The sequence below is a fragment of the Sturnira hondurensis genome, unplaced genomic scaffold (assembly GCF_014824575.4).
Source record: "Sturnira hondurensis isolate 20B ecotype Veracruz unplaced genomic scaffold, ASM1482457v3 Scaffold0014384, whole genome shotgun sequence".
Classification (NCBI taxonomy): domain Eukaryota; kingdom Metazoa; phylum Chordata; class Mammalia; order Chiroptera; family Phyllostomidae; genus Sturnira; species Sturnira hondurensis.
This window is the reverse complement of record NW_028087015.1, coordinates 20,121,575-20,148,066: the sequence shown is the minus strand read 5'-3', so window position 1 is coordinate 20,148,066 and position 26,492 is coordinate 20,121,575. Positions and strand designations below refer to the sequence as shown.

Below are 26,492 nucleotides of genomic sequence, written 5' to 3'. Positions count from 1 at the left end.
AAATATGTGGGTGATGCTTCAGTGAAATGACAGAATAAGAAAGATTAAAACACCCACAATGTCTCCAGGGCATCACACAGACCAGATTCTGTGTCACCTGGTCACAGATAAGAGCTCTGTGAGCCTTGGGATGGCAGGGAGAACACGGAGACAGTCCTTCCCAGGAAACAAACTGATGTTCACAAGCAAAGAGTGAGGAACTGGTGAAAGCATTTTTGCCTTTGCCCAAGGGCACCCTTAGCCTCTGGACAGTGGGGCATCAGGAAAAGGGTTCCCGGGACCGTCTCACTCCCACTCCTTCTCTCCTGATCTGCTCGAGACAGCCAGTGTGTCACAACATCCGCCCCAGACAGGGCCTCTGGGACCCACGTCCCTAATTCCATCTCTGATGTCCGCTTCTCTGTGCCGGGGTCCCCATCTGTCTCTCATAGGAGTACATGGAGGTCTTCCAGACTCCAGCACAAGGCAGTTACAACATCAGCAAAAACCTTTCTCTGGCTAATACTGAAAAATTCTCAACATAAGTCCATGCTTTATTATGATTTTAAAATGCTCTCTTCTTCATAAAGGGCAAGGGGGCATAGAGAGTGTAAAGTACAAAAAGTTGGGACGAGGACATTTGTTTCTCCATTCATGAAAACATTATTACATGAATGAAAATGTTTTGCAAAGGCCGTTCTTAAAGGTCTCACATTTCCTTCTGCCAAGGAGAAAGCACAGGAGCAAGTTAGAGTGGAAGAAAGAGAGAATTCAGCAGAGTAAAGGAAGAAAAACTGAACAGGGAAAGGAAATGTCAGCAAGCAAGGTGCCAGAGGGCTAACTTGGGAGAAGCCAGGAGGAATAACGGCAGATGAAAAACCACCGGGCCTGACAGTGAGAGAGATGGTGACCTTCAAAAGAGGCGTGTCAGCAGAAACAGGTCGATATGCTCTGCTTGATTCAAATCGCCCAAAAAGCCTCCCATCCAAGCCTGTATTTCTTTGACCTAGCCAGCCCGACTTCTTGTAAATAATCATATGTCAGGCTCCCCAAATTTTATTGGTTGACTAAAGTAGAGTAACACTTTTTATGAGGAATAAAACTGCGGGTTTGGTGGAACTCGTGATCATTTTAAAATCACGTATTCTAACACATGCACAGAAAATTCTCATGCAAGAAGCGCTTGTTCCCAGTGTTCTGCCCCATCACACCAGGGCGCCAGGCTGAGTTTCCTAAGACGCAGCACTTGTGTCCGCACTTCTGGAAAACTCCTAAGAATGAACTCTACACCCAGCACCTTCTCAGACAGATGGGAATTTGGAGAAAGTCTCTTAGTTTGTCCCCAGAACACACAGGCTATTCTGTACTTCAGCACCCTTTATCAAAAACAAAGCCACGTCTCTCACCTGGTATTCGTTTTTATACCAACTCATGTTCTGGTATCTTTTTTTAAGGTTCCGAAATAGCATGCAGGGTTCCTTACCATGTGCTATGAATGTCACCCATCTGACATGACAAATGGTGTCCAACCCCCTGTTTTGGATGCTTCTGTTTGTAGAGGGACCCATGTCGTGGCTCATGATTTCAGGCACTGCCATTTAATTAGTCTATTTTTATGACTAGAAGCTTTAACTCTAAGGAATATTTGGCATTTAGTACTTTCAAGGTTGGATCCATAGCCAAACGAATTAATTTTATAAGATGATAACTGTCTTGTTTAATAAACCCTACATTTAATCCAGCTTGCAAAAGGTTTTCCAAGTCATTAGCTATTCTCAGTGAAGTAACTGTTTAGTTCGTCCAAACAGGTGCACAGCATGTAGGCACTGATTTTTAACATACACTTTCCAAGTTTAATAAGCAAATGGATGAGTCGAACAAAACAATATTAGTGTGAGTATCATTCAGCATTCTCCAAACAGAAGCAATGGGAGACAAATGTATGTGAATATGTATGTGTGTGTGTATATATTTTTTCAGAGACTTATTTCAAGGAATTGGCTTACATGATTGTGGAGGCTGGCACATCTGAAATTCATGGGGCAGGTGGGAGGCTGGGAACTCAAGTAAGATTTTATTTTCTTTTATTTTTTGTCTTAACTAATATACCCAGAATATCAGAAAGCTGAGACCTGAAACCACACATTCTTGTTCACTCCAAGATTTCCTTTCTCATACTTAGGCTTTTTTATGCCGTTAGCCTAAATTGAGCGATGTATTAGAAACAGACAATGCCATTTAGGCTGGATTGTACTTAAGTATAAAATGAAACACATCACTCAGTACCTATGTGACTATTGCTTCTCCTGGAATGTTAGCACCCTCTTTTTCTAGACATGGCAAGCAATACAAGTCGTATCACTGACTCTGCAGGGGGTTGTTTGTTTGTTTGCTTATTTGTTTTTTGCTTTGGCAACGGGGAAAGTCAGAGCTATGCTTATAATTACATGGTAATAATCATTATTCTCCTAACCATGCTCCATGCTATCTCATTTCTGCTCTCCACTTTCAGTTTTTAGAATCTTTTAAATTTGTATAGTATCTCTATTTTTAATTGATACTCTTGAGAACCACTTCAAATTTTTTGTGGAGCAAAACAGTGAATGAATGAATGAATGAATGAACAAATGGCAAATAAAGAAATAAGTTATTCACCTTGGATAAGCTCTTGCCAAAAAAAAAATTTAGAGACATTTTACTCCCAAATTCTAGCCTCTGGTTCAAGAGATGTTTCACATGAATTTGTGAAGACTTATGACTGCCTTTTCCTCCACCTGACATACAATAATCCAGTTTGCTGTGTTGACTCCTGGTAGTAGCTTCTGCTTTAGTTATCAATATATCTCTTACATTACCAATATTTTAGGATTCTTGTGCAAATAAAATCTCAGTAGCCCTATTTTGATGGCTCTTTTGTCATTGTTTGTAAATATCTAACATATCAGTGGACTCATGACTAAGGTCTTAATTAAAAGACCTACCTTTCTCTTTCTCTCTCTCTGCATACATACATACATATGTTCCATGTTGTGATGTGTATCAGTGATACACTCCCATGTATTGTTGAGCAGTGCTCTAAAATATGGACCAACCACAGTTTTTAAAAAAAAAATATTCACCAATTGAAAGGCATTGGATTTTTCTGTTTTGGGCAGGCAGGATTTATGTGTTACTGTCTTGAGACACAATTTTTTCTTCATCTAGGAAACCTCAGTGTTTGTTCTTAGAGCCTCAACTGATTGGATAAGGCCCTTTTTCCTTTATCAGAGGTAATCTCCTTTACTTACAGTCAGTTAACTATAGATATCGACCACATCTACAATATACTTTCACAGCAAACCTTAGATCAGTGTTTGATTAAATAACTACTCCTATAATCTAGCCAAGTTGACACATAAAACTGTCACTCCCTGGCCAGCCTTATGGGTCCACAGCACCATTGTAGCTCCAATATCAGCAAAGACTATATTAGATGGAGGAGACTGTTACTAAGACATGAAAGGCATGGCTTCGACTTTGCAAGTAAAAATCTTCTCATGGTGATAGCTGACAATCACAGAGAACTGCATCAGGATACTTACGCTATAACCACACAAACGATGGAGAGACACCCTCTCGTCCAACACCCAATGCTGGTTGATTTATTAACTTTAGTCCTTTTATTGTCAAAGACCTTTATCCTTTTTTCAAGCACAGCCTATCAAACTAATAAAAAAATTAATTAGTTGGAAAAGTCTCAAATTATGCATATTTTAATTTTATGCAGGATAGGTCACTGTTTTCTATTGTCAAAGTATGATTTTTTAACTTGACAGCACTATATAAATTAATTATGAAGCGAATTCTTATTCATCAACTTACTGAATATGCTTCCCTAAAGGTTTTACCATATAAAATGTACAATTATGTTTTATTATACATAAAAATTAAGGAAATGAAAAAAAATAAAGGACAAGGAAGTTGCTAGAATGATTAAAATCACTTTTATTCTGGCTGTCTTATTTCTTTTACATCCTAATTTCACTTCTTTTTTATCCCCTCACATTTAAAAAAAAGAAATTTAGAAAATTGGGACTCTCAGAATCAAATTGCTTGTTTTGAGCTTTTCAATGGTTAGTTAACTTGGTTAAGCTGCAGTAACCAGTAGTTAGGTCAAACACCGGTGACGGTGTTGCTGTGAAGGTATTTGTGGGGGTGATTAATATTTAAATTAACAAACTTTGAACACAGCAGATTATTCTCCTTAATATAATGGGCCACATCCAACCTGTTAGAGGTTTCCAGTAGAAGAAGAAATTCTCAGGACTGTGGCATAGAAACCCTGCCTCTCTGGCCTGCCACCCTTCGGAACTCAGACTCAGGACTGCACCAACGCTCACCTGGTTTTCCAGCCCACGGGCCTGCCCCGCCAATACTGGGCTTGGCTGCCCCAGAGTGCACAAGCCAGGTCAGTCAATTGGTCAATCAACCATGGATAAATACATGCTGAAGATATAAATAAATATATGTATGTATGTACATGTGTATGTTTGTACATGTATATATATAAATATATACAAATGTATTTGTACAAATACTTGTACATATTTATATGTGTATGTGTATATTTGTGTATATATATGTGTTTATAAAATACATGCATGTGTGTATATACAAATATATATGTTTATAAACTGTATATGTATGTGTGTATGCACAAATATGTGTTTATAAAATGTGTGTATATGTGTATATACAAATATATTTTACATGTATATGTATAAATATATACAAATATATTTGTATATAATTATATATATGTATATGTGTTTATAAAGATATATAGGTATATACTGAGCTTCTGATCTAATACAAAGCTTCTTTCTTAAATTACTCATGTTTTAGACAAGAAATACAACCATTGTCACAAAAAGTCTTAGTGTATATACTTGTCTTGCCATAAATTAAATAATTTATTTCAGTGGTGTGAGGTAGCTTAAGTTTTCACCTGAAAGATTTGAGAAGTACTCATTTTACTTTGTCCTGCCCCTCCTGGGACCCATGTACCTGCTAGTTCACAGACATGATTGGCAAGACTGAACATACCCTTTCTCCCTCCACGCTTTGTTACTGCCCAAGGCTTGTGAGATCATGGGAACTGGCCAGTCCAAATGGATGTCAGGTGTTCAACATGTCTATGCCCAGGATAAGAACTTGCCATGATGTGACTAGGACACCAAAACAATATGGTGACTTGAGGTGGCCTCCTGTGACTGCCAAGTATCATTCGGCTATGACGCTTCCTTCATGTCTTCTCCTGGGGAGCCATTGAGTTATTCAGCATTCCCCTAATTAGCAATCTGAGAAGTGTCATGGTTTAGGAATGGAGAAAAAGTACAGTGAACATTTAATGATGTGAACATTAGTCCCTTATGAGACTGCTTTATTGATAAGGTTTTACTGAAACGGGTAAGATTTTCCCTGTTGCTAAGGCAACCTGCCTACAGGAATAACCAGTCTATACATCATTCCAGCAAGTGGTCCTTGCAATTTAATAAAGAGAAAAATAAATGTAGCTATCGAAGCACATTAGAGAGAACAAAGAAAAATGAAACACAAAAACGAAAAAGATAATGTGTGGGGTAGCGAGTATTGAGTTCAAACAGGAGAGTTAAATATGTCATCTTCCCAGAAGGAAGTCAAATCTAAGAAGCACACAAAAAATACGTCTTACATGATCATTCATCTGCTCCCTCCCTTCTCTGATCCAATTTTTTACCACCTTCCAGGTGCTTTTTTCCCCAGCTTCACTGGACTCTTTGCCATTCCTCAAACCTGCTGTGTTAGCTCCTGCTGCAACTTGTGTTTGCTGTGTGCTCTTCCTGGAAACCTCCTCCCTTAGATGGGCCTGTAGGCCCCTCTGTCCCACATCCTCCAGACCCTCTCATCACAGGACCCTCCCCGGGCCACCACCCGTACAACAGCCCCTCCCTATCCCTGCCGTTGGCCTCCATCTCTTTAACACATCTTACTTTTCTTCATAGTATTTATTACAACGGAATATGAGGCATGCATCCATGGCTTTATCCTGAGCCTGCACTGCCAAAACAGAAGCTCCTTCAGAACAGATGATGTGCGTCTTTTTTGCTGCTCTGTCGTCAGCATCTTGAAGGGTATTTTGTTTCTTGTACAGCAAATTAATATTTGTGAATAAATAATGTTAGTTTCCAAATCTTCAAAAATCTAGTTAGGGAGATAAAACTAAGACATAGAAAACAGGTATGTATACAGCATATTTCGCTGTGTATAATGCACCTTGTACATGGGATTATTATGCCCTTTATTCTACCCACGGTATGTAGCCATTATACCCATGTATAATGCACATCCTTATTTTTCCTTCAAAAATTTGGGCAGCCCTGGCTTGTGTGACTCAGTGGATTGAGTGCCAGCCTTCGAACCGAAGGCTCACCAGCTTCATTCCCAGTCAGGGCACATACCTTGGTTGTGGGACAGGTCCCCAGTAGGGGGTGCTCAAGAGGCAACCACACATTGATGTTTCTCTCCCTCTCTTTCTCCCTCCCTTACCTAAAAATAAATAAATAAAATCTTTTAAAATTTTTGGGCAAAAAAGTACATATCCAGCAAAATACAGCAATGTAAATATGATAGAAAATAATGAGATAAAACCAAACCCAAACATAGTTGCAGTGAGGTACAGTATGGGTTAGAAGAGATAAAACACAAAACAAAATATTACTGAGGACATGGAATTTCAGCCACAATCAGAGAAATCTTTCTAAAACATCACGCCACTCCACAGCCAGATACCATCTGCTGGTTCCTAACAGGGGCTAGAAGCCTAAAAACTACATTTTATGGACTCCCTTGCCAGCAGGCTCCTCCTGGTCAAGTCCTGCCAGCAGGAGGCCCTCCCATGAGATTAGAGGGTAGCCTGGCTGATGAGAAGGAACCTTCCTCTTCAGGCTGCAGCAAGGGCTACCGGCTCCTATGGCACATACAACACACCAGCTCTACGCTGAAGCCACACACCACAGCAGGCTCCCAGCGGCAGTCTGGGGCTTAGGGAGAAATAAGAGAAAGGAAAAAGTCATCACAGAACTCCTGGGGCACCCTTGGTTTTGCCCTTGAAAACCAAGGTTTCAGTTCGCTAAAGGTGAATCTACTAATAACTGGAGACTCGTAGCTGGTTTGGGTTAAGTTTCACTTTTCTGAAGCTTGCCGAAATGTCACGGTACTCTGCCCAAACTTCCGGGAGAGCAGCAGACAGCAAGCTTCACCTCGACTACTTTGATTAGTAATTTCAACACTTGCTGATTTTTCATTTTCTACTAGACTCAGACTTATGACATATCAAAAATCAGTCTCTTATTGTGATTAAAGGCATCATCTTCTGATTGTAGAGTTGTTTACATTGATAGTATGTTGTCAATTCAATTAAATGGACATGGATAAAAGGTAAAAAATCTGTTAACAAGAGAAAAATCTGAAAAGAAGAACATGTCGCTAAACAAGCTAGGTATCCTCTGAGAATTTCAGAGTAAACTGTCACAATGCCACGTTCGGCCCTCAAAAGAAAAATGTATTCAGTCTGCAAGTCTGGAACCACAGACCATCTTACCCTTGCATTTGAATACACGGACAGGGGAGGGCTCACATCAGAAAGTACCTTCTAGCACTTCGTATATAATTCTAACAGGAATTGCCCTGGCTGGTGTAGCTCAGTGGATTGAGCGCGGGCCTGCAAACCAGAGGATCGCAGTTCGATTCCCAGTCAGAGCACATGCCTGGGTTGTAGGCCAGTTCCCTGCAGGCCAACTCCCAGCAGGGGACCAACGAAAGGCAACCATACATTGATGTTTCTCTCCCTCTCTCCTTCCCCTCTAAAGATACATAACTAAATAAAATCTTTTAAAAAATTACAAATTAGCAAGTCCAAAAGACTGTTTTTAATTCTAACATGAATTGATTTGTTATTCAGTGAACAAGGAAAAAGTCAACATCGTACTACTAATAAAGCCTTGAATAAGCTACTAATTTAGAACTGGGAAAATATCCAACTGAGGAACTGACAGTAAAGATTTTATTCTTAGATTCTGGAGAATATTAGGATAGGTTTTCAGACAAGGTATTCATGCTTTATTTCCTTGCTTAAAACACCATCATGCAGCTCTTTAAACATGATTACCTATGCTTTGGCTTGAGCATCCCAACCAAATTAGATGGTTCTTGTGATAAATCACATTGTTCACACTTGTTAGTTGCTAACAACAGCAGAATGGCTGTGTACACAGAAAAGGGATGTAGTCAAGAATGACGGAGAGTTCTCGGAATCTTCAGATGAGTTAGGGAACAGGTTGGCTAGACAACCAGGCACCAAACCTACGTTACAGCATCCTGTGGCCCACAGACTACTGACATTGTCCCAAAGCAAAGCAAGGGCCCACACACAGCAGCTCACGCCTCTGAGACCAGCCACGCTCCCCCCCTCTTCTCTCTCAGTTGACAGCTTCCTAACCAAGCCAGCATGAAAACCACACACACAGCTTCTGCTTTCTTTGGTTGTTCTTTCTAAAGCCAATCCAGCACCGTATGGGGACCATCTCTTTGTTTAGTTGCAGAAGATACTGCCACGCTGAGCCACTCTGGAACAAAAAGAAAAAGGAAAAGTCCATGATGTCGATCCTGCCTTTATTTAAAATTGTGTTTATTACTGATTTTCAAATGTTTTAATTTTTTAAATATTGCATTCAAGTATTATTTATGCTGAGGTGGGTTTTTTGTTGTTAGTGGTGGTGATGGGTTAGTGTGTGTGTGTGTGTGTGTGTGTGTGCGCTCCCTTAAATCTCCCCCTGAGGTGAGCACCTTATGCCCCTCACCTTGCTCCCAGCTCCGACAATGAAAAATGCACTTCTGGACTGACAGATGACACACAGAACAATGGCCCTCAGAGAGCCTGTATTCTGTGTGTCACCTTATTTGGAAAAGGTGGCAGATGTGATTAAGAATCTCAAGATGGGACAGTTATGCCGGATTATCCAGGTGGGCCTCATCCGGTCACAAGAGTCTTTAGAGAGGAAGGCAGGAGGAGTCAGAGCATCAGAGGCCAGAGAGATCTGAACGTTCCGTGTGGCTGGCTGGGAAGACGGAGGATGGGGCCTGGTCCTAAGGAACAGAGGCAGTCTCTAAACACTGAAAAAGACCAGGATACAGATTCTGGAAACTCCAGAAGGAAGGGTTTTCAGGAACAACTATAAAGGACACGCGAACAAAACCAAGGCAGATGGAAGCAGAGTAGGGAGGTGGGGATGGTAGAGGTGAGGGAGGCATGGTTGGGGGTAAATGCAGACAACTATAATTGAACAACAATAAAATAATTTTTTAAAAAGTAACTCATTTTTTTAAAAAAAGAAAGAAACGCAGCCTTGCCGGCACCTTGATTTTTAACCTTGAGAGATTAATCTCAGGACTGTCAAAGAATACATTTGTGCCTTTTAAGCCACAGAATTTGAGGTCACTTTTTAATAACAGCAATGGAAAATGAACACAGGCGGGGCGCTCTCCAGGCATCATATGCGTGCTCACAATGCGTGAGGCAGTCAGGCAGGATGACAGCTGCCCAACCCCTGAAGGCTTTGCATTTTTAACCTCTACTTCCACCTGTCTACTCCAACGCCGACCTGTTGCTGTGGTTCTTATCTTCGGGCTACAGGCAAATAGTATTTGTCAGGTAAAATGATGAATTCTCCACCTGGCTTCTAGTCATCAATTGACCAGGAGTCTGGAGTCATTTTGTTCATGTCTGTTCAATTTTCCTCGGCTGATTTTCAGTTGTTGCTGCTTTCCAGATACACAAGACCATCCCGCAGACCCAAGCCTCGTTTCCTCCTGAGAACAGCAATAGCCACAAAATGACAAAGTCGTTTTCCTATGCTTTAAAAATTATAAATAATGACTTTACGTCTTAGTTTAAAATGTTTTTAAACTACTCTAATGTAAGTCTCCTTATCAGAATAATACCAACAAAGCTTACTCTAACTCCTCGCTTTGTGCTTTGTTTTCCATGAAAAACTAAAAACATCATAACATTATAAAAGATAATCTTCCTTAAGGAAAAAAAATGTGTTCTTCAGCCCAGGATAAAGAGTCCACTGTGTTTTCCGCAACTGAAGACTACATTCTGCATGTAATAGATAAAGAAGGTCTGTAAGGTAAATACCAGATTCTATTCCACAAGTGATTTGTTAGTCTGCTATTTGGAATTCATTGCATCATAGCAACAGTATGATTGACAGCATGTAACAATCATTGCAGTCTCATTGAAACAACATAGAGCAAGTTTTATCCCTGTGGAAGTTGGTACCTGAGTTCCATCTCGGTGAGGGATTCGCTCTTTCCAGAAGATCGTTTGGAGAGCGCATGGCACGATGCGCTCTGGAAAAGGAAACAGATTTGTGTGACGAAGGAGGCTGAGCCGGTGGATCCAGGCTCAGGGCTGTGCGAGAGAGAGACAGTTTCTCCTAATGTCTAATGAAAGACGGTAGACTCAGGAAAGGACATGTATCTCTGGGACAACATTTTCTGTAAGTTTAATATATTTCATTAATGCTTTTGGTGAGGGTGAATTACCAGGGGTGGGGATGGGGGGAGGTCAGGATAGCAGGTATTACATGTCTTTTCAAGCCTGGCAAAGGACAAAAGCAGATCACCTGGACATTGCCACACTGCAGGGTTACATCCTTTTATAACCACATTCAGTTAAGGACAAATGAGAGCCCCAGTTCTCAGCTCCAAGCCCCACCTGAAATCTGCTTCTCACCCTTGAGACCTGAGCTCTCGGCCATCAAGTGAGTGGTTAATCCCCTACTACTCCTCTGTTTTCATCATCGCAGGTAAAAACTCTCATTTGGGAGGCTACAGGGAGAAAGGGGTGGGGAAGAACAGACCTGAACCAGAGTCACCTACTAGAAAAGGCTCTGGAAGAGGACACACAGCACCTTTTCACTGTGTGACTCTGAACTGCTTGTCCTGAAGCACACCTGCCTTCCCAGAACACAGCTCCAGGGAAGGTAACGCTGATTGTGGTCCCAGAAAGGTCCAAAGAGGAATGAAAAGAAATGTATTTCCTCAAGAGAAAGTACAAAGGTGAGCCACATTGTGTGAGAAAGGGACAAGTAAACAAAAGCCTGAAAATTGTTGCGTCCTCAGTCCCCAGTCAAGAAAATGCTACAGGGCTGCAAGGCTCCCTGAGGGCTGGGCCCTTCCAGCCTGAGCCACTTGCATTCTCATGGCCCCACACGGCATCTAGCACAACCCAACTTGTCAACAGGTCTTGTTAATAATACTTTTGAACCTTCCTGCAAATGTATCTACTGCTCTGCATCTCCACCAAATTCAAATCAGCCTTACCTGACACCTAGACCAGTGACCTCCAAAACTTTTGGACCATATACTCATCGATAAAATATTTTAAGCACACATGCCCTTATTATGCATGTTCGTTTATTTATCAGTAATAAATGAACTATGGTGTCCATATATTATGAATATTGTAATATGAAAACAGAAAGTTTAAAAATTTATTATATGTCGCCCTGGCTGGTGCAGCTCAGTGGATTGAGCGCGGGCCTGCAAACCAGACGATCGCAGTTTGATTCCCAGTCAGGGCACATGCCTGGGTTGCAGGCCAGTTCCCAGCAGGGGACTAATGAGAAGCAACCATACACTGATATTTCTCTCCCTCTCTCCTTCCTTTCCCCTCTAAAGATAAATAAATAAAATCTAAAAAAAATAAAAATAAATAAAATAAAATAAAAAGAAAAATGTATATGTGCACACATGTGTACATGTATACATACTTGTGTATATATGTATGTGTATATATTGTATATACATATACACATGCACACAAACACACATCCCAAATTATTTTTCCATGCTAAGAGATTATCCCGCATACCCCCTGGGCTATGTTCACTTGCATTAGAACCTCTGGTCTAGCCTACTATAATTCCCTTCTGATTGGTCTCCCTATTTCCACTCTTGTTTCCTATAATCCATTTTCCACAGAAAAATTAAATTGGGTCATGCCGCTCTTCTATTTAAAAAGCTCCAATGGCTTTTCATTGCATTTAAAACCTAAATTCCTTCTCCTGCCCTACACAATTGTCCTTGACCCACCTAGACCCTGCCAACTTCTCTGAACCTTTACTTCTTGAGCTTTGTGACAAGAAATTTTTTTTTAATTTCTCCAATGTGCCAAGACCATTCCCAGCTTGGGGCCTTTGAATCAACTCCTCTCTCTGCCCTCAGTGTTTTTTCCTAGGTCTCCACAAGCCTAACTTCTTCTGGTTGCATGGACCACAGTGTCTCTTTCTAACAGAGACTACCGCTGGTCACCTCAGCTAAGGTGATGATTTGGTCACTCTTTAGCCCGTCGCCTTGGGGGAATTCTCAGCCAGGAACTGGCCTACCATACGATGTTCATTTGTGTTTACATGTTCATATGTATTTGTCTACCTGTGTACTGTCAAATCAGAGCAGGGAACTTATCCATCTCGCTGACTGTGGTGTTTAACTCATAGTAAGCCATCAATAAATAATTGCTAAATATGAGAATTAAAGCAATAGTTCATTAACAGAAATTTGTGAAACTCTTGATTTGAAGTTAGTTGAACTGAACAAAGTTTTATTAAATTTATTTTCATTTAATTCCTTTTCACAAAAAACCTACAAGGAACAAAAGTAGGTGGCTTGACAGAAATGGCCTAATAGGGCTCAGATTTCTCTGAAACACCTACAAGCAAAGGAGTGTGAAGCTAACAAGAGAATCACAGATTTCCAAAAATAAAGATCTCTTTAAAAATAGGCAACCCGCCACGCTTTGTCAGGGAGGCCTAAAGCCCCATTACTGAGCCCTTTCTAGGAAACCTCAGGGATGTGTGTATTATTCAACGGGCTCTAATTGGCCATGTTCTTAAAGGGCCTTAAATAAATAATAGGCCTTATCTGATTTGAACTGTATCCAAAAGTTGTATTTGAAGCGGATAATACTCTAGTGACAGATATCTCATTGGGAAAGGAATGCTGACATTTCCTCTACTATTTCAATAAGAAATTTGAGAGAAAAAAGTTAACTCATATGTGCTTGTTGGAAAGAATGAAGTTTTGAGAGAACTAGCCTCATAGAATGCTAATATGCAGACATATTGTTAAAATAAGTAGCCAAAGACATAAATATTCTGAGAGAGTCTAATGTCTGACTCTGTGTTATTACTTTGCAGACAGAATTCCCATTCAAAAACATAAACTATATGTGGCATGAAGTAGAATTAGAATTAAATACCATAATCAGCTCTAGGCAAAATTGTATATTAGGAAGAGTCTGAGGTTCCAGTCCCTAACATAACTCCATCTCTCTCTCTCTCTCTCTCTCTCTCTCTCTCTCTCACACACACACACACATGTATATGCACATTCTTTATCCAATAATTCTTTAAAATCCAGGAAAGCATTTGAAATTACTAACATGTTAATATGAATTTACATAGTGCCCTATGTCTTCCAAAAATATTTTTAACTGTAGAATAAGATCCTTTGTTCTCTGACATAGGCATTTTGATATTGAACAATATTGAACATGGAGCTAAAGAGGTTATTTTGAAGTTAGAACCCTATATCTTCCCTAAGATCATACCATTTGAGTAACCATTTGATTCTTCTAAGGGTGGCATGTTGGAAAAACAGCTCTCCTCACCCAGAAGAGAGTTTTGTCCTCACCGAACAGTTGGATGGGACCATGAACAGAAACATAGACTCAAGAACTTCCACCTGTCATCCAGAAACACAAACACACCCACACCCTCATCCACCTTCTTTGACTAACAGTGCAGATAATGATGCTGAATTCAGTATCAATATCTTAATTAGTCATTCTGACTGTGCTTCAGTGAAAACACAGGCATTTTAATCCTCCCTACTTTCCCACATTTTCCTTCAAAGAAGGATTCTGTCAGAAACTATTATGACTTGTTAGAAATCTAGTGCTTTTCAACAAGCTAGGCATTCCTCAGAGGAGTTTCTTGTGCAAAGAGCTGGCATCTTAAAGAAACGGCCCAGACAGAACTGGGAAGATCCAACTGATTGAGGTGATAGAGGAAAAGAACAGAATTTTGAAATAGAACAGAACTGATACACAGCCCGCAATTTACAATCTACAGACTCACCCTTATCTCACTGTCCCCCCTACTGTACAGAACAATAGGTCTCCAAACTGCAGTTTTTCAGGCTTACAAATGAGCTTCTAACCCACCTGCCCCTGCCATATTTTTAGCCAGGACTCTGCTATTTATTTTGGCTTTTATTTTTTAACACCAGCACCCACGCCAACAACTGCTGCAGTATGTCAATGCCTGATAAGTAATGAACAAAGGAATGGAAGCTGATTGGTTCAGGAATCAGGCTGAACCAACCAGAGCCCTTCCCTTAAATTTTAGAATTTGGAACGACACGGAATTGTAACATAGTACAACCGTGAGATGTACACCAAGAGCTGCCAGAAGGTTAATGGTTGCCGTGTGAAGGAAGACAGTCTCAGTGAAATATTGCCAATAGAGCGAGAGATACAGAAATGAGGGAAGGAGGGATGAGCCCTGGTGAGATCTTGCATCCAGCTGTGTTCTCACCCCTGCTCTTCTTTTAGCCACACAGGCCTTTCAGGAAATCCCCGTTTATGCCTAAGCCATGGCTGAGTTCCATTTCTATGGTTGCCATGAGGATTATAAATACTCTAGTGTGCGTTCTGTTTTCTACACTGTATCAAGATCTTAAAGGTCTTGAGGATCACTTCCTATTGTTGCAGAATCCTCTAGGATATGCTCTGCAGCATTTGGTACACAGAAGTCATTCAGTCAACCCACTGATGCTTTCCAGAAAATGTACTCAGTGCCTCAGTGTCATGTTGGAGCAAGACGGGTGCAGGAAGTACTTAGACAGGCATGGAGCTGGGACAGCGCTGAACAATCAAACTGGGGTAAAGGTTCCTGTAGCGGACAGTCTGCATGGTGGCCCCCAATGATCCTCTCCTTCTTATACTCATATTTTTATAGTCCCTTCCTATATTGGACCAGGGTAGGTCTATGTGACAAATAATATACAGCAGAAGTGATGGTCTGTCACTTCTAATAATCATTTACAAAAGACTGCAGCTTCCATCTTTAGTGCTCCCCAGGTCACTAGTCCACTTTATGGGCTATCACCAGCTCTGCAGAAAGCCAGTGAGGATTCAGGGCCTGCTGATACCCTAAGAGAGAGCTTGGGCATGCATCCTTTCACCACAGTCAGGTCCTGAGGTGCCTATGGCCCTAAGGATCCCTGAGCCACAACCCCTGAGCTAATCCACTTCCACATTTCTGACCCTCAGAAACTGTGAAATCATAAATGAGTTTTGTTTTAAACAGCTTGGTTTGGGGATAACTAATATGTGATACAGGTTTTACTGTTTTGTGGATAAGTCAACAGTCCAGAGGGGTCCATGATGATAACGCAGTATCCAAGGATTTTTATGGCCTCAGTGGTCAGAGCTGACACTCAGGGCCAGGAAGTCCAAACAAAACAAACAAATAAACAAAAAAAACACATCAGAATAGAGAATTCATGGGAACTGGAGGTCTTGGAAATGGAAAGAAATCTCAAAATCATTTTCGCTGTGAGCCCAACAAGGTTTTTGGAACCAATACATCAATAACAAAGTAGGAGAAAAGACCTCTTATATCTCAATGGCTCAACATGACCCTTAGAAGGGCAAGAACAATCAAAAGACAGAAGAATGTTTCCTCCTGCCATGAGAATGGTTTGCTCTTGACCCCATTAAACTTCATAGTAAACATGTGTGACTCTGCCTCCCAGAAACCACAGCAGAAAGTTGCAACTTAAAATCAGTGTGTCATTTACTGGTCGGGCAGAGTAAATGACATTTGCTGAGGACCTTCAAGGTTATTCTTTGACATTTTTTCGGGAATTTACATTTTTTACCTCTCTAGCATTTGATACCCTCCAAACCCACCAACCCTGTATCTCCTCAGCACAGACACTTCACCCCCAAATCACCTGTTTCCTCTTTTTAACTTTTTTAAATTCTAGTCATTGCCTTAGACTCAGTTTAAACCTCTTGTCACCCATGATAGGTGACCTACCCACACTGGCCATTAGGTCTCCAGTATTCAGAATGTAAACCACAGAATTTGATGGTTGTTTACATATCATATTATTGACTTTTTCCCAAATGTCTTTCCCATTTGGGAAGGGAAAAATGACTTTTCCCCCCAAAAGTCATCCCAAATGACTTTTCTCCCAAGACTATAAGACATAGTTCCTTGATAGTGTAAAGGTCATTGGTGCCCAAATCCAATCACATATTAAAATCACCTTGATACCTTTAAAGGGCTTCTTTAAAAATGCATACTTCAAGTCCCTGTGTAGGATTTATTGACTAAGAATTTGGAAGAGTGAAATCCAGGAGAAAAACAAGCTAACAAGCTCCCCAGATGACTAGTATGTTAAGCAATTCTGCACAGTTCCACAGGCTCATGTTGGAAACATCATTAAATAAATGCTCAAATAGAATTTTTGGATAAACTAAACTGACTCTTCTATCTGTCCCATTAGTCTTGCTTGGAGGTGATGGTAGATACAAGAGAAATAGGAACACAGATCTAATCAACTAGAACTCTTACTTGCATAGTCACAATTAAATTTTTTATGCATTTGGGGCAAAGGGATGGAAAGATGTGTGATAAAGCAAGAGTAATAAAATGTTAATGGTACAACGCAGTTGATGGGTATATAGGTGTTTACTTAAAATTCATTTAGATCTGTATGTTTAAAATTTATCATAATAAAACGTTGCAAATGAAAAATATAAATTCCTACACATTCAAAACACTGGGTCTACCCAAATTTAGTCTCACTGGATTAGATTTCCCTTTCCTTATTTCCTTTATTATATCCAACCTTGCCTGCGATCACTAAAAAAAAGAAATCTTGAAAGAAGAAGCATTTTTTATCAAGAATATATCTTCCTGACCTGAGATTAGCTCACTAGTCTAATGAAGAAAGTATTTTAATGTTGCAAAACAACTTTGAAACAAGCTATATATGCTGCTTTTAGTGCTTTATTATAACAGTCAATCTTCCTAAAATAATTCATAATAAAGTAGAAAATTCTTTTAAGTATTTTGAGTTCAGTGAAAGATGTGATGAAGAATATATGAATTATTCAAGTTGTTCAATGCTATTTTAGCATCAGCACTCCCCAAAATGATAAGCTAAGAAAATAGTAGATATGTTTTAAAAAACAACTAAATTTAAAATGATATAAGTACTTATATATTGATCAAAGACTAAATATTTTCAATTACCAGGACAATAGGTAATTGTCCATGGGTCTAAAATAGTGCCAACAATAAACAATCTATCAAAAATTAACTGCTCTATGATGTCTGATTAGCTTGGAGTGCCATTTAAAAAACTGAGTGAAAGTGTGAAGGGGTTCCCTGGGGGGTTAGCATATATCCATGGCTTTATACTGTCCAAATTATATTAATGAGTAGATTATATTAACAACCATATAGTGAAGAATCAAATATGAACTCCCAACTAAAATGTCAGTTGTCACATTTTTAACCTCACCATATGGTTTTAACTTTATATATATGCTGACAAGTTTTTCTACCCTAACCTGAGTCTAACACTAAATATTCACCAGTCCAGTGGTTTCCTTCCAACAGACTAAGTTATTTACAATTTCTCAACACACCTCTCACTTTCTCGCCTCCATGCTTTTCGTCCCAGCCCTGCCCCCACCTGATACTCTAATAATCCTTGTCCATCTCCTCCGCACCTTCACTTCTACCAACACTTCTGCACCCACCCAAATGATTGCTCCCCGTGCAGCCTTCCAGACCACTTCACTCCAGAGTCATTTCCCCTCCTGAACTTCTCTGATGCACATGCCCTACAACACTGACTTGGGAACGAATGAGAATTTCTTTCTCTCCAATATTTTCTGAGTCATCATGTACTTATGATTTATTTGTCCTGTCAATGTCTTGGAATCCTTAGAGAGAGGACCGCCTTACATGTCTGGGTGAGCTCAACAATGTCTTAAACCTGGGAGGATAACAAGGTGGCTTGTGCCTGATTATTTGTTGATTTTATGGAAGAAAGAACAGGAAAGAGAGACATAAAAATAAAAGCTAATATTTACTAAGTGTTCACTGTCTTTATGCTCGGTTTTATGCTCGATATAATAAACCGTACTCTTTATGCTACGGTTTATTATATCATTTAACCTTCTCAGTATCCTATGAGATGTATTCTATTAATCTCACTTTACAAAAGGAAACACTTCTCTAAGGAAAGTGTGCTTCCCGGCAGCACTGAGCTCTCTCCCATCCTACTCACCCCCAGGGGTGAGCTCACCATTGCCTGGGGCTTTGATGAATTCCTGGTAACTCTGTCCTACCAGAAAATCTGGTTCCACTGAAAATGGCTTTATCAGCCTCGTTTCTAAGCCATGGGCGAACACAAATAACTTGGCTTTCCTTGTTCCCATGTAAAGATTTTTCGTGAGAGACAATAAAATTTTCAATGTTAACAATAGGTAGGCAAACAAATTCAACTTTTAAGAGAATGAAAATTATAAAATATATAATATTTTACATAAGGCAAAACACTTTGACCTCCAGAATCCAATTTCTAGCATCAAAAAAGCAAACATTTATCTGATTGGCAAATACTTGTATATCTTCCACAGTAACTGATTTTTAAATGAAAAACTACAAAGTGATCACAAGCTTTGGTCATCTTGCTTCCAGCTACAGCCTAAAAATGCTCCCACAGAACTAACTATTCTAAGAAGCATAGTAATAATCATTAACCATTTCCATCTTAAAAGCAGGGCTATTCTAAGCTTTGGAAGGCCACATTAAAAAGTGCAACTCAGTCGTAGCCATAAATATATGGTGACAAGAAGAGCCTCTAAGAAAAAAAACTGCTTTATATGAACAGCTTCTCTGCAGTCCTCCTTTAGAAATTAATTATGAAACAATGCATCCAGGAATTTTCCTATATTCAAATAAAAAAGTAACATTAATAATAACAGGGTTCCCTCGTACAGCCCTACCCCTGACTGTCCCAGTTAATTAAAGCTTACACAGCAAGTTTAGCCTTGGGCAACCGTTTGAATCATTTTCCCTACCACGTCTCCTGTGCCCAGAGATGTTGTGCTGACAGTTTTATTTCCCCGATGAACTGAATTGACTGAACTGCAGATGCAGAACGCGCCGTCCTCACCCTGCCACTCTCCCTTACAGCCAGCTGTCCTTTGGTGGACATGGAACTACGGTCTCAGGTTGGCTCAGAAATTATGAACCAGCAAAAACACAGATGAACGGGGGTGTTGTTGAAATGACAAGTTGGAGAGGGGTCTTGAGCGATGATTTTGGAGACAAATTTAGTTTATGTGTAATTTATACAGTATGTTGTTGAAGTTACATAAGGGTTAAATTGATTGCAAAGCTGTGGAAGAATGGAGAGGAGGGAGGGAGGGACAGACAGGAGGAAGGGAGGGAGGGAAGAGGCAGGGAGAGTGAGAATTTCTGTTCATCCAAATTCTCAAAGTTTGTTCTCATAGGGTTGTAGCCAACACCGCAGGGCGCCAGGCCTCTGAAGCCAAGTCCGTCTCTGCAATGGAAGGAGAACGTCAGGCAAGTCGTGTCTGCAACAGAACCTGAGAATTTTCATAGAGGGGTAGAGGAGAAGAGATGGATCAACCATATACCTAAGAGGAACCAAGTTAGAGATACTAAGTATGACACCCATGGGGTTAGCATAATTTCCAATTCTACTCGAGCAGACTAAAAATGACCACGGTAAACTGAGCCACAATGGCATCAGCTATATCGTGCCCAGTATGGTAAACCAACTTAAATCAATTTGACCGCTCAGCTGCTACCAGGCTCTTTCAGGTAAAGTTAGGCAATGCTGTGGTAATCATTAGTGTTGCTTTTTTACACACACTTATATACGCTCCTCTGGGACACAAGGTAATAGTGTGCTTCCTGGCACTCACTTGGTGGGTGAGTCATGTGGCCAGCTCTAGCCAATGAATTGTGAGGACTGGTTTAGCTGCCAGCGTGATACCTGCCAGAGCCACTTCACATATACAGTGAAAGTCGCCATGCTTCACCAACCTGGGTGTCAAAGTGAGATGAGCCAGGACGCAGAGCATAGCCTCCAACCAACCCACACGGGCATGTCACGTGAGCAAGAAATAAACCTTTGTTGTAGGAAGCCACAGCAGAACCTAGCCCAGTGGGTCTCAAGCAGTAGTCCCCAACCAGCAGCAGCAGATTACCTGGGATCCTGTGAGAAATGCAAATTCTAAGCCTCCACCTAAGACCTGCTGACTCAGAAACCCAGGGTTCAGGGCCCAGCCACCTGTGTTTTAGCCAGTTCTCTGAGTGATACTGATGCTCACTAGGGTTAGAAAACCAAGGCCCTACCAACCCATCCCTCCAAACACAGAACTGTATGCCACTTCCCCCAAAATCAGTATCAGGTGCTAGATGAAGTAAGTCTTAGTCCAATGTCTGATAAGTGTAGAAATATTTACTAGCAAGCAGGCTCTAAACAGTCATGAGACCTATTTTCATACCTCAGGAGAGTCTCCTCCACGCCCTCAGGCACTCTGACAAGAAACTAAAGTTTCACTGCTAGGCCAATAAAAAGATATTTTGCAAGTAGAACCAGCCAGGTCCTGAGGAGGTGTCAGCATCCTCCTCAAAGCAGGATGATTGAGGATGAAGGTGGCTCTTCATCTTGACCTCTCCACTGCTGGCGGCAGCCCACCGGGCTTGCTGGAGCCCACACCTTGTTCACTGAAGACACTGGGACCCAGCCAATGTTTCATTTATCTTTAAAGTCACTCATCGCACCAGTGAAAAATTATGACCTGCATTTCAGTTGCTAATTAATAAATCTCAGCATAGATTTCTGTAGACTTGAACCCATGAGTAAAAAAAGAGTCAGCTCCTCATTATGATACTTCAAATGTTAACTAGTCACTCTAGAATGTGGATGCTGACTAAGGCACTCCAACTGCCTCTGAGGTGTAGACTAAAGTGAGTCTTAACACGGGTGCATTAAAATATTTGTACACTAGGAAATGTTACTATGACAGCAAGTCTTAGATACCATGGGATCTAGTGAGAGAAGAACGAAGGAGTCTGAGTTTGTCAGGGTATCAAATTCAAGAACTACTCCAAAAAACATTCCTAACAGTCAATACTGACCAGCTGGGTAGATACATGTGTAAAGTACAAAGAACAACCTGTCAAGTTACTGTGCTTTTTTGGCAATTACCATTGGCATATTTCTATACTCACCAAGCAAGCTCTTGTTGTTTGCTGTCTCCAGATGACCAACGCCCAAGCAGAAGAGTGTGTCATAAGCATAAAGGTAATTCCAGTCATCCTACTAGAGAGATGTCGTATTTTGTTGTGTATAATGTGCACCCATGTTTCTGACCCAAACTTTCAGGGAAGAAAATCTTTCATTTTAATTTTTTAATTTAATTTTTTATTTTTATTCAGATACTTACTTTCTGAATTATAAAGGAGCTTTAGCACTTATTTTTGAACATATTATGGTACAAGAAATTTCATGTAGCAAATAGTTACAAAACACAAGAACGTATACAAGGTACAAGAAATTTTATGTCCAGGTAACAAATTTAGAATATTCGCACATCATAGAAGGCCAAGAACTCTTCATCACATTCAATATCAGAAGTGTCACCTTCTTCAATTTCTACATTACCAGTGTCTTCTAAAGAGTCACTCTCCTCATCCTGGTAACATCATCCTTAGTTCCATCCACAGCATTGCTGAAGCCTCGTTTTTTAAATGATTTCACAACCACTTCCTTCTTGATACCGTTCCATGATCTTTGGGTCCAATCACAAACCTGGGTGATAGATGCTTCCTTGATCCTGCTGGTGGGTGTTAAATCATTACCAGCTGACTGCATCCACCACTCCTTCTTCACCAGAGCTTTAAAGGACTTGTTTACTGACACATCAGGAGGTTGCAGTTGGCTGGTTAGCTCACCAGGTATCACAGCAAGTTGGGTTTTCCAGTCTGCAGCGATTGCTTTTGTACTTCATGTAACTTAGGCTTTGAAGTGATCAAAACGAGCAAAGCTGGGGTTTTTTAAATAATCCTCCAGGGCTCAAGGGTGTCCAACCTGCGGCCCATGGGCCACATGCAGCCCAGGATGGCTATGAACACGCCCAACACAAAGTTGTAAATTTCCTCAAAACATTATGAGATATTTTTTGTTATTACATTTTGCAATGTACTTAATGTGCAGCCCAAAGACAACTCTTCTTCTTCCAGTGTGGCCCAGAGACACCGAAAGTTTGGACACCCCCTACTCCAGGCCTTTGTGACAAGATGTTGATAAACCAGATTTTCATGCCTTCTTCATTCATCCACCCTTTTTCATGCACGTGGACAATAATTCCACTCGGAATCGTTTCTTTCAGAATTGTTTTTCTTCTACAGATGGTCATAGGTGGTAGCTTTGTCCTATCTGCACAACAGGCGAGGACAACAGTGAAATGTGTCCTCTCCTAACCACTGGTTTTAATAGCCGTGGTCTTTGTTCCTCTGATGTCCACACTTCAGTTGGGTGGCACATCAAAGGTGAGTAGAACTTCATCCATACTGGTGACGTGGGACAGCTCGAAGTGTAAGTCTTTCAAAGATGGAGAACATACAAATGAAATTCCAAAGCTTAATTCTCATAGGCTGCTGGAAGTTTGGGGGCAAGTTTTGTTGACGTCCTCATGCTCGAACCTTCTCTCTTCATGAAGGTAAAGTACATGTAGGTGTCTCTGAGAAATCATTTTTTTTTCTTATGCAATCCTTTACCTTCTTTTTGTACCATCTTGGTTGAAACAGAGATCCCAGCTTGACGCTGCTCCAGAATCTGGGTCTTCACTTCCTGCTCCACCTCCGGCCACTTCAGAGGTTTCCCTTACTTTGCCTCCTGTCTTGGCACCTGAAGAAGCTTTCCTTCCTGTTGCCCCCACAATCCGATGACCCTCTCTGTGGGAGGAGGTTCAGAGTGTCTCTCAGCGGCTCTGTTGCCATGCTCGTTAGCGTATTTAATGATTTGTAGCTGAAAGCTTGCAGTGCACAAAAACCATTTCACCATTTTCCGAGGGATTTGCCAATAATTTCTCCCACCTAAAGTGTATGAAGAGAAATGTCAGGCTGCTCACCCAATGATAATAAAGTCAGCATCAGCTATCTTATCAAGTGGATGACAATCAATCACCACCATCTTTCTTACTCTGTGGATAACAATACGTGGCTCTTTGTTTCATTTTATTGAGTCCTTGGCCAAAACTGCTTTCACTGCAAGTTTGTCAGAAGTTCAACAAAACCGATTATTGCATTCCAGGGCATTACTTTGCATATGGATATCATTATTGCCTTCTACAGTTACACTTTTAATGCATTAGCATCAATAAAAGAATTAAAAACATTTATATAGGTATGAAATTAGTACTACCTATGTATAATGTGCATCCTTATTTTTCCCTCAAAAATCTGGGCAAAAAAAGTATATATTACATACAGCAAAATACAGGAGCTTAACATTATAACTTGCAAAATTGCCATTAGTTAGGGTGGTAGGCTCTATAAAGCTCCTCCCTCACCTTGCCAAAGATATGTCCTAATCCCAGAACCTGGGGATACATTCACTTACATGGCAAAAGAGACTTTGCAGATGTGGTTAAATTAAGGATCTTGAAACGAAGAGATTATCCTGGATTATCTGGGTTGATTCAGCATAGTCACCATGGTCATTACAAGAGCGAGCCAGGAGGGCCAACATCAGAGAAGAAGATGGGGTAATGGAAACAGAGGTTGGAAAGTCAGAGAGAGGACCGAAGATGCTACAAGGCTGACTTTGTGGATGGAGGCGGGTTCCATGAGCAAAGGACTGCAGGTGGTCACTGAAAGCTGGAAAAGGCAAGGAATTTGATTCTGCCGAGAGCGTCCAGAAGCAGCCAGTGCAGTAGACACCTTGACATTAGCCCAGTGAGACCTGTTTTGGACGTTTGACTTCCAGACTGTAAGAAAATAAATATGTATGTTTTTAAGCCACTAAATTTGTGGTAAGTTGTTGCAGCAACAACAAAATCAATACGGTTAGTGTGATCTACTTTACAGTATGATAACCTCTAGGTGAACTAAATTTTAGATTTCTGAAAAATATTAGATCTCAAAAAAATTACATCTCTGAGCTTGCGAAGGACCCTTGTTGAGGTTCATTCTCTCCCGTGACCATCCTCACAGCTTGAAAAACAAATAACAAGTAAAGACTGATTCAAAATTTATATTCTTTACTTTGAGCATTCAGATACAACAAAAGAACACACACTTTGATAGGGTTTACCTAGCTAATATTTTTAATTCCCTATAAAAGAGAAGACACCCAGAACTTTAAAAACTAACCAAAACAGATGTAACAAATTTCATTTACTAAACTTACTCCACTTGACCTCTAGGAGAGTATCTCTGTGAATAATTACTCTTTTTAAGACTTAGCAGCCCTGGCTGGTGTAGCTCAGTGGATTGAGTGCAGGCCTGCGAACCAGATGATCGCGGTTCGATTCCCAGTCAGGGCACATACCTGGGTTGCAGGCCAGTTACTGGCAGGGGCAAGTTCCCAACAGGGGATGCACAAGAAGCAACCATACATTGATATTTCTCTTCCTCTCTCCTTCCCTTCCCCTCTAAAGATAAATAAATAAATATTTTTTTAAAAAAAGACTTACCAACCTTAGTGGTCTGTTGGTCTAGCCCAACTAAGATCTGAGGCTGCAAACTGGAAAGGGAGTATGGAGAGTGGATTGCTAAAAGAGGTCTAATTTTAGCAGAAAGAAGTGAGAGATCACCATGTGCCAGCATGAGTGAGGCAGAAAAACTCTTCTTAAAAACAGACCCCAAAATTTAGGAAGAAAAAGAGGCAGCAGCCTGCGGGCGTTCAGGGAAGGATCAACTAGACCTCGATGGGTCAGCAGAGGCTCTGGGCACATAAATGCATCAACTCACAGTGTACTATCTGGGGTTTCTCCTGATGAGCCTGAGTTATCAGTATAGCATTCCATTGTGGTTTTTATAAAATACTTAATAAGGTAGAGAAGTACATTCCATAGCTGTAAAGATAAATACATGTTTCAACTCTTAACAGGGTAAGATCGCTTAAGACTTCTCTTAATCAGACGCCTCTCACTGCCCAACTATGCCAGGTAAACGAAGTGTGAAAATATTATTAAATTAATTCCATGCTAATTAGTAATACTGAGAAATCAGAATTCTTTTTACTCCCTTTTTCCCTCACTCTCTCTCAACAGTTACAAAGATAGAGGAAAACTTAACACCAAGGGCGAGAACCTCCTTGATTCATCCGGTCCTTTGTGGTGTTGCCAACAGCCCCCCAGGAGGTGTCTTGAAAGAGTGGCACCACCAGCAAGATTTTACTCATCCTAGAATTTGGAGAATCTACCTGGCAAGCTCAATAAAAGCCGTCTGATCCTGCCCCAGGAAGAGGGAAGAAGAGTGTTCAAAAAAAAAAAAGCATTTCACTCACCCTTTCTCACTTCCTTAGACACTCAAAGCCTGGAGCCCAAGATGAGGTCCCCAAGATAGGATTCAGATGTTAGATGATATCTAAAGCCCAATTCTAAAAAGTCACTTAAAAAACTTCAGCCCTACGCACCACTTCCTTTCCCAAGTGAAAGATAAGCCAATGTATGTGACCCTACAAAGTTTGCAGATGACCTAACCCCTTTAAAAGAAGAATATGAAATCATATTTTTGGCACATACAGACCTCCACCACCCCAAGCCCTGAGTTTCCTCAGGCAAGAATTAGGTCCATGAACTGATTTGGTAATCATCTCTTTGCATATCACAGAAAACCGGTGTGTGTAAGTACTTAGTGTTCTCCCCCGCCCCCGGCCCCGGGGCTTCTATTGGAATGAGGAAACTAGGTAACTAAAGGGCACTGCAATGATACAGAATGTTTCTCATCCCCAGGCTCCTGGTATTTCTCAATGACTATCTCCAGTAAACACAGATGCCAGGGGAAAAAAGTGCTAAGTGTTTCCAAGCTTCAAACTCAGAGGAGAATATGAGGGAAAATCAGATATCGACTTTGTTTTCAGATGGAGATCTCATTACATCCTTTCAACTCAGGTTTACTGATGCTTCACCATCTTGTCATTCCCTAAGATGGTGCTGTGAAGTTCCTTCTACCTCAATTTATTTGATTTAGCACCCAGTATTTGGGGGTTCTTCTATGCAGCGTCAAAGGCTCTGGTCACTGAGAATACGCCAATGAATAAGCTCCACATAGTCCTTGCCCCCAGAGAGC

The 26,492-nt window shown here is 40.7% G+C and overlaps 1 long non-coding RNA gene across 1 annotated transcript; it reads left to right on the top strand.

Moving 5' to 3' along the window:
- The first annotated feature begins 2,886 nt into the window (after nucleotides 1-2,886).
- Nucleotides 2,887-22,179, top strand: LOC118998824 (uncharacterized). The gene is made up of 3 exons (XR_005068959.1): nucleotides 2,887-2,900; nucleotides 15,504-15,507; nucleotides 22,092-22,179. It is a non-coding gene; the product is annotated as an uncharacterized LOC118998824 (long non-coding RNA).
- The last annotated feature ends 4,313 nt before the right edge of the window (nucleotides 22,180-26,492 follow it).